Consider the following 8837-nt stretch of genomic DNA (forward strand, 5'->3'; position numbering starts at 1 on the left):
TATTGTGAAAATGTCAATGCTACCCAGAGCAATGTACACATTCAGTGCTATCCCTATCAGAATACCATGGACTTTTTTCAGAGAGTTGGAACAAATAATCTTAAGATTTTTGTGGCATCAGAAAAGGCCCCAAATAGCCAGGGGAATATTGAAAAAGAAAACCAAAACCAGGTACATCACAATGCCAGATTTCAGGTTGTCCTATGAAGCTGTGGTCATCAAGACAGTGTGGTCCTGGCACAAAAACAGACACATAGATCAATGGAACAGAATAGAGAACCCAGAAATGGGCCCTCAACTCTATGGTCAGATAATATTAGACAAAGCAGGAAAGACTATTCACTGGAAAAAAGACAGTCTCTTCAATAAATGGTGCTGGGAAAATTGGACATCCACATGCAGAAGAATGAAACTAGACCATTCTCTTACACCAGACACAAAGATAGTCAAAATGGATGAAAGATCTAAATGTGAGACAAGATTCCATCAGAATCCTAGAGGAGAACACAGGCAACACCCTTTCATCAGCAACTTCTTGCAAGATACATCCATGAAGGCAAGAGAAACAAAAGCAAAAATGAATTATTGGGACTTCATCAAGATAAGAAGTTTCTGCACAGAAACAGTCAACAAAAATAAAAGACAACCTACAGAATTGGAGAAGATATTTGTAAATGACCTATCAGATAAAGGGCTAGTATCCAAGATCTATAAAGAACTTATTAAACTCAACAGCAGAGAAACAAACAATCCAATCATGAAATGGGCAAAAGACATGAACAGAAATTTCACCAAAGAAGACATACATATGGCCAACAATCACATGATAAAATGCTCTGCATCACTTGCCATCAGGGAAATACAAATCAAAACCACAACGAGATCCCACCTCACACCAGTGAGAATGGGGAAAATTAACAAGGCAGGAAACCACAAATGTTGGAGAGGATGTGAAGAAAAGGGAACCCTCTTGCACTGTTGGTGGGAATGTGAACTGGTGCAGCCTCTCTGAAAAACTGTGTGGAGGGTCCTCCAAGAGTCAAAAATAGACCTGCCCTACCACCCAGCAATTGCACTGTTGGGGATTTACCCCAAAGATACAGATGCAGTGAAACGCCAGGACACCTGCACCTGACGTTTCTAGCAGCAATGTCCACAATAGCCGAACTGTGGAAGGAGCCTCGGTGTCCATCGAAAGATGAATGGATAAAGAAGCTGTGGTCTATGTATACAATGGAATATTCCTCAGCCATTAGAAACGACAGATACTCACCATTTGCTTCGACGTGGATGGAACTGGAGGGTATTATGCTGAGTGAAATAAGTCAATCGGAGAAGGACAAACATTATACAGTTTCATTCATTCGGGGAATATAAAAAATAGTGAAAGAGATTAAAGGGCAAAGGAGAGAAAATGAGTGGGAAATATTAGTGGGGGAGACAGAATATGAGAGACTCCTAACTCGGAAACGAACAAGCGGGAGTGGAAGGGGAGGTGGGAGGGGGAATGTGGTGACTGGGTGACAGGCACTGAGGGGGGCACTTGACGGGACGAGCACTGGGTGTTATGCTATATGTTGGCAAATCGAACTCCAATAAAAAATATACAAAAACAAGAAAAGAATAAAAGAATATAATACAAAAAAAAAAAAACAACAACAAGTGTAGCTGGACTTTAGCTTCAATTCCAAGGATGTTGGTGAGGTCAAATAAGAGAGATAAAGTTGAATGGTCATAAACTGGCAAGACATTGAACAGAATTTAATGAGAGCAATAGAAGGAGCAAAAGGATGGTGGCTAAGGCCATTTCCACAAATAGAACCAGACATGAAAATGATCAAGTGTCTAGTTGATGGGCAGGGGTTAGATATTCTTCACATTCTCTTTGATTACCATAAATTCCAACAAGTCTGACTTAACAATTCCATAAAGTATCAAAAAGGAAAATTTCGACAAGAGAAAATGCCTCTTTTTTTAAACAATGAAAGTAATCAAGCAATCCATCTATAGTTCAGAACAATGCTGATATTAGAGAAAGAGTCTGACACAGTATTATTGGAGAATTGGCAAAACATAAAAGACTAAATAAGACTAAATTGATAGATTTCTACAAATAATTAACTCAATTACTATATAATTACAGGATTTGGTCAAGGCTCTCTAATGTACTTTGAAAGCAGTTCTCTTCGAAAATAATTTGTATTTTTTTATAGAAAAAAATCTTCAAAACAAAAAAATAAGAATACAAATGCTTGGTGAATGTATTAAGATATAAGCAATGTCATATTAAATGGTCATCTGAGGTGTCAAAATAATAGTTACCGTGAAAATACAGATAAATAAAAAGCAAAACCTACTGAGAAGTCCTAATTTCTTCTTCCCTCCAGTTTTTATTTAAATTCCAGTTCGTTAATATACAGTGAAATATTAGATGCAGGTGTAGAATTTAGTGATTCAACACTTACATACAATACCCAGTGCTCATCACAAGTACCCTCCTTAATACCCATCACCTATTTAACCCATCCCCCAATCCAACTTCCCTCTGATAACTATCATTTGTTCTCTAGAGTTAAGAATCTGTTTCTGTTTCTTGGCTTGTCTCTCATTTGTTTCGTGTCTTAAATTCCACATGAGTGAAGTCATACGGTATTTGTCTTTCTCTGACTTACTTCACTTAGCATAATACTCTCTAACTCCATCCACATCGTGGCAAATGGAAAGACTTCTTTTTTATGATTAATATTCCTGTGTGTGTGTGTGTGTGTGTGTAGACTGCATCTTCACTATTCATCAGTAGATGGACATGTGGGCGCCTTCCATAATTTATTTGGCTATGGTTGATGCTGCAATAAACACTGGGATACATGTAATCCCTTCAAATCAGGTATTTTTGTATCCTTTGGATAACTACCTAGTAGTGCAATTGCTGGATCATAGGCTACTTCCATTTTTAACTTTTTTGGCATTTGTTCAGGAAGTAGAATTTAATGATTCACCGAGTACATATCACACCCAGCGCTCATTACATCAAGAACCCTCCTTAATGCCCATCACCCAATTACCCCATCCTCTCATCCACCTCCCCTCTAGCGACCCTGTTTGTTTCCTAGAGTTCATTATCTCTTATGGTTTGCCTCTCTCTCATTTTCATCTTATTTTATTTTTCCTTCCCTTCTATGTTCACCTGTTTTCTTAAATTTCATGAGTAAAATCATATGGTATTTGTCTTTAACTAACTTATTTCACTTAGCATAATATCCTCTAGTTCCATCCATGTCATTGCAAATGGCAAGATTTCATTCTTTCTGATGGCTAATATTCCATTGTGTGTGTGTGTATATATATATATACACACACACACACACACACACACACACACATTGCTTGCTTTGGAAGGCTATCCAAGATGTATACACACTACTTTAGGAAGGGAATTGCTTAAAAACAATAAGACACTGCAAAAGGGATTGGGAAGAATTGGAATCAGGAGTGACCAGGCTGGATGACTCAAGTATAAATGACTGAGGAATTCTTGATGAAGTATTAGCCTGACTTTGTCATCAAGTGATGTAATATAGGAAATGCATAAAAGGGAATAACTTTCTGACACTGATCTGTTAGAGAGGTCCTTTAGAGACTCCTGGACTTTTGCATATTTAAAGTTCCTAAGATATGGCTTTTTCCTCCTTTTGGCTGTATAGCAAACTGTTTTAATCCACAGTTCTGCCTTATTGTTCCATTTAAATTGTATTCTTTGATCCATCAATAAATACTTGTGATTAAAATAAAAAAGAAAGAAAAAATGTATGTATGTATATATATACATATATAGAGGCAGTATATACAGTATATATATATATATATATACTGTATATACTGCCTCTTCTCCAGTCATCTGTTGATGGACATCTGGGCTCTTCCCATAGTTGGGCTATTGTGGACACTGGGATGCATGTGTCCCTTCAAATCACTATGTTTGTATCCTTTGGATAAATACCTAGTAGTGCAATTGCTGGATTGCAGACCATCTCTATTTTTAACTTCAGGAACCTCCACACTGTTTCCCAGAGTGGCTGCACCAGTTTGCATTCCCCCAACAGTGTAAGAAGGTTCCCTTTCTCCACATCCTCGCCAATGTCTATTGTTTCTTGAAATGTTAATTTTAGTCATTCTGACAGGTGTGAGGTGGTTTCTCATTGTAGTTTTGATTTATATTTCCTTAATGATAAGTGATGTCAAGCCATGTGTCTGTTGACTATTTATAGGTCTTCTATGGAAAAAGGTTTATTCATGTCTTCTCATTTTTTAATTGGATTGTTTTTGGGTGTTGAATTTGATAAATTCTTCATAGATTTTAGATATGTCATTAGATATGACATTAGATATGTCAGATATGTCATTGCAAATATTTTCTCCCATTTCATAGGCTGCCGTTTAGTTTCATTGACTGTTTCCTTTGCTGTGCAGCTTTTTATCTTGATGAAGTCTCAGTAGTTTATTTTTGCTGAGGCTAGGACTTCCAATAGTGTGTTAAGTAAGAGTGGTGAGAATGGACCTTCCTATCTTGTTCCTGACCATAGAGGGAATAAGTTTTTCCTCATTGAAGATATTAGCTGTGGATCTTTCACAGACGGCCTTTATTATGTTATGTTCCTTCCCTCTAATCCTACCTTTGCTGAGGTTTCTATCACGAGTGGATAGTTTATCAAATGCTTTTATGCATCTATTGAAAGAATAATATGGTTCTTATCCTTTCTTTTATTAATCTGATGTATCATGCGGATTGATTTGTGACTATCAAATTGCCTTGCAAGTCCAGGAATAAATCTGACTTGATTGTGGTGAATGATTCTTTTAAGGTACTGTTGGATTCAGTTACCAGTATTTTATTGAGAAGTCCTAATTTCTTTATTTTCTTTCTTTCTTCTTCTTCTTTTTTTTTTTTTTTTTTTGAGAAGTCCTAATTTCTAATACTGATTTATCACCTAACTGGATGCCTTTAAGTAAGTCCCTTAATTTATTTGGGAATTTTTTCCCTAAAATTTAATTAAATTTATTTCTGTTGGTCTAACATATTTTTTTCTCCAATATGCATGAACTTCTCAGGACAATGAGGACACACAAATAAAACATAGCTGCATTTTCTGAGTCTGTCAGGTCGAAACACTACATTACACTGTGATATATATAATGGTGGAAATACATCCAAAACAAAATGTCTGTTTTGTCATTCACTATGGACTGAATATTTATGTCCATCTGAAATTCATATCTTAAAGCCCTGATCTTCACTGTGATGGTATATCTACCAGATGTCACCCCACATTCAGTTTGTGACCAAAAGCCTTTTGGAAATGGAGGCTTTGAGAGGTCATGAGAACAGTGCCTTTATAAGAAGAGACATGAGAGAGATGATCTCTGTCTTCACGATGAGGACACAGCAAGAAGGTGGCTGTCTGCAACACAGGCATTGGGTCCTCACCAGACACCGAATCAGCAGCAAGTTGATCTTGGACTTTCCAGCCTCCAGAACTGTGAGAAATAAGTGTTTGTTTTTTAAACCACTCAAGCTATGGCATTAGTTAGAGCAGACCAAGGAGACTAGGTGAGTCATTCACACAAGAGCATTTTTGTGAACTACTTGGGCTCATGCATTGCTTCAGTCTGCTCTTCTGCAAACCCTGAAACAAATGCTGGTTTTGAATACAGCAAGTCTTCACCACTTTCCTGATTGTAAGTTCTGGTTGTAGCCTCATATTAAGTACACTGTTCAAGAAAAGATCTAAGGGCTTATATACACAGAAAATTCTTTCCTTCATAAGTAAAGCAGGTTGGTAGAGCACCAATGAACTGGAGGAAATAGTGGAGAGTCTGTGAAAAGAGGGCAAAGAAAACAGACTTTTAACCCTGAGATGACTGTAAATACATTCAGGAGAGATGCCAGCTGATTGGAAGTTCTAGCGGAAGTCACGGCATGCAGCACTAACGAAAAGTGTGGACAGTCTGACTCAGTGTGAGCAAACAGGCTTCGGCATGTCCAGCCCGAACCTGTCCCACAAGGGCCACATCCATTCGCACACCTGCCCATTCTGCAGTTCACATGGATGTCTCCCAGCAGGCATCATTTCAGCCTGTTGAAAGTTTATTCTTATCATCAAACCTGCTTTTCTACTGTTTTGTCATTTCCTCAATTTTCCCATTTCTCCAAGCATGGGAGTCATCCTCTGCTCCTTCCTCAACAACGCTCCACATCTAGTTCATGACCAAGTCTTTTTAGTTTACCTTAGTGGATGCTTGCACTTCTTCCTACTTCCACAGCCACAGTGTGGGCCTCCACCACTTCTCTCCTGTTGACCACAGCAATCAAACTGGTTGTCCTACTTCAGTACTTTCCTTCCATCTCTACTAGACAAGCTTTCTGAAAAGCAAATCTTTTAAGGTCCTCTCCATGTTAAAGTCCATCTGTGCTCTTCTTTACCACAAAATAAAATCCAGCTGCTTGGCATATAAGACACTTTATCATTTAATTTGATAATATGGGGGCAGGGAGGGAAGACACTAATCTTTTCAGGGGTGTAGGCCTCTGAGGGTTTTGATCTCCACCTGAGGAATGCTCTGGAGCAACAGCGGGCTTCTGAAGGGCCTGAATTGCAGACACAGACCCCCTGGCTTGAAAATTAAAGCCCGGTCCCAAGCACCTGGCCCACCACTGCCCTGTTCACCCCATCTTCCCACTTCCTTGGCTTAAACCCTATGCCATCTCTGCCCTTCCCTAAGCAAGCTTGGTGAAGTGCAGTACAGGAAATAAAGGCCATACCAGAGCTGCCTGCTATGGGGAAGGCTAGGTCTGCAAAGGATAGGCTAGGTCTGGCAAGCAGAGTCTCTCATCAGGTAGTCAAATTAAAATTTTTAATTTTAAAATAATTATAGATCAACAAGTTGTGAACAAAATGTGTATGGAGGTCCCAGGTACTCCTTAGTCCTCCACACGCAACAGCTGTAGCTTACCAGGAAATTGATACTGGTTCAATCCACGAGGCTTATTCAGATTTCACCAGTTATGCGCATAAGCACTTGCATGTGTCTGTATGTACAGTTCTATGCAGTTGTATCACATCTGTGGCTTTGTCTGATTTGGGGGATCCTGATCAAAAAGATGTGACCACCGACTGACCTAAGAGCTGGACCCAAGCACTTGAGAGGCTCCCTTTTTTTTTTTTTAACTTTTAAGATTTAACAGGCTGGTGCAGGGATCCACTTGTCTTGCTGCTGCCCAAGACAAGACTCATATGTAAGTTCCCTCTGCTTATTAAAACTGCAACCTGGGCAGCCCGGGTGGCTCAGTGGTTTAGCGCCACCTTCAGCCCAGGGCGTGATCCTAGGGTCCCGGGATTGAGTTCCACGTCAGACTCCCTGCGTCGGGCCTGCTTCTCCCTCTATCTGTGTCTCTGCCTCTCTCTTGCTCTGTCTCTCTCATGAATAATATATAAAATCTTAAAAAACAACAAAAAACCCTGCAACCTACTAACCTAGAGTGGCCTGCCTCATTCTTTGGTCTGTCCCAGCCCTATGTAAGGCCGGTTTTAGATTACACCTGGGAAACTCCCAAGAGAGCTAAAAACCAACCTGTAGCCACCACCACAATCACCACACAGATCTGCTCCCTCACCACAGGCCTCCCCTGCCCCCATGCTCCCCTTTTATAGGCTTTCTTTCCCTCCCCCTACTTGAATCCCTGACAACCACTATCCTGTTTTTCACCTCTATAACGGCATTATTTCAAGAATGCCATATGAATGGGATCATACAGTACACAATCTTCTGGATTTGCTTTTCACTCACCAAACTTCCCTGGAGGTCCCTCCAAGTTCCTGCTTCCAGTTAGCTGATTTTTGATGGCATGTCCTTGCCTATTCCTACACAGGATCTGCCAGCAGCTATGATTAGTATCACATTGGTGATGATGGCTTTTGCAGTCTTTATCTGCTCAAAAAACATGGAGCTCCTACTCTATGCAAGGAATGCACCAAGAGTAAGGAGATGAATCAATGATATTTCTGATAACCTTAAAATCTGGTAGAAGAATCTTATGACCCACTAAGTCTCCACAGACTGGCTTAAAGAAAGAATAGAAACCAGGGATACTTCCAGATTTTCTGTAGAAAGGTCAGAGTAGTGTGAGCAGCTCAGGGCCCTATCTGGATGAGGGCTGCAGAAGGTAACCAGTGAGCCATCTTGGGGTATGGATCATACATATAGCTCCTGAGGAACCTGTAAGGCCCATGTTAAAGTTGGGGAGGGGGAGAAACAAACCAACACTGGGTAGAACTCACTGGATATAGATCACAGGCTCTGCTTTTCCAGAGCGTGACGGCTCAGCGTATACCCTTCCTCCTCAGGTTGGTGTGAAGACAGGGGGCAACCCCTCATTCTGTTCTGTGGGGTTAAGAACGCCTGACCAGAGACAGCGAGGATTCCTTTGCTTGTGGTGATAAAAGTCAGTATTTCTAGTCTTCCTGCCTGACGCAGGACATCCTGGGCTTTGAATCAAAAAACTGGGTGATGGGGACACTGGGTGGCTCAGTTGGTTAAGTGTCTGCCTTCAGCTCAGGTCATGATCTCAGGGTCCTGGGGTTGAGCCCCGCATCAGGCTCCCTGCCTCAGTAGGGATTCTGCTTCTCTCTCCACCATCCCCACTCGTGCTATCTTCCCCCCCACCCCCCGCCAAAAAATAAATAAAAATCTTAGAAAGAAAGGAAAGGAGGGAGGGAAGGAAGGAACCAACCCAGTGAAAAGACAAGTAGCTAGGAGGAAAAAGTAAAAAGACACGAGCG

Source organism: Canis lupus, chromosome 5 (genome assembly GCF_011100685.1).
Source record: "Canis lupus familiaris isolate Mischka breed German Shepherd chromosome 5, alternate assembly UU_Cfam_GSD_1.0, whole genome shotgun sequence".
Lineage (NCBI taxonomy): Eukaryota > Metazoa > Chordata > Mammalia > Carnivora > Canidae > Canis > Canis lupus.